Source organism: Ursus maritimus, unplaced genomic scaffold (genome assembly GCF_017311325.1).
Source record: "Ursus maritimus isolate PB19 unplaced genomic scaffold, ASM1731132v1 scaffold_1, whole genome shotgun sequence".
NCBI lineage: Eukaryota > Metazoa > Chordata > Mammalia > Carnivora > Ursidae > Ursus > Ursus maritimus.
This window is the reverse complement of record NW_024423343.1, coordinates 65,808,546-65,809,405: the sequence shown is the minus strand read 5'-3', so window position 1 is coordinate 65,809,405 and position 860 is coordinate 65,808,546. Positions and strand designations below refer to the sequence as shown.

The 860-nt window shown below is 32.7% G+C and overlaps 1 pseudogene; it reads right to left on the bottom strand.

Moving 5' to 3' along the window:
• Positions 1-201: 201 nt before the first annotated feature.
• LOC121099895 lies at positions 202-317 on the bottom strand (annotated as a pseudogene).
• Positions 318-860: the final 543 nt, after the last annotated feature.

The window sequence follows — 860 nt, the reverse complement described above, 5'->3', positions numbered from 1 at the left end:
AGCATACTTACAAAAACCAAAACCTATTTTTAGGGCAAGAATCTTGATGACTCATCAAATATTCATGCCAAGTTATAAGCAAGAAAATGAAAGCCCTTTAAAATAAAAATAAAACTCCACATAACAAAAATATTTTGATCCTTATAGAGTAAATTAATATTTTTGCTTTCTCATTTTTAGCTGCCACTCTTTAGAAGAGTCAAATAATTTTTCTCCAAATTCTTTCACAAATTTGCGTGTCATCCTTGCGCAGGGACAATGCTGACTCTTCTCCATATCATTCCAATTTTTAGCTTATGTGCTGCCAAAGCGAGCACTCTTCAAATTCTTTTAAATAACATGCATGTACTCATGATCCATTAAAAATAATATGCAAGAAATATGGACAAAGACATAAGTACACAATTGATAGTGAGTTGAAATTTTAAAATGACTAGAAATGATAAGGTCAGCCTGAATATCAATTTGACTTGATATTTCTGCCCCACCCCATTCTGCAAGGAGTCTAACTTATAGTGGCTTACTGCTTTAGTAAAAATTTTGCAAATGACCTAATGTTTTGCAAAAAATTTTGCAAATGACCAATCTTAATTGGATTTTGTTGTTGTTAATGGGGGCTGGAAAGTTAAAGTAAAGTAACTTAGGTGATGATTGGATATTTAGATATCATCTGCAGTCTTTTCCAAAAAGAGTAGATAATGGTAGGTGTGGGAAGCTAGGAATCCGAACATTTCTTTACATCTCATGGTCAATAAATTAATCACTTACCAGCTTTGCTGCCCAAAGATGTAAACTACTGCATTTTCTCTTCAATCTTTGTGTATAGGTTTATTTTCTGCTGAGAGTTGTGATTTCCTCTA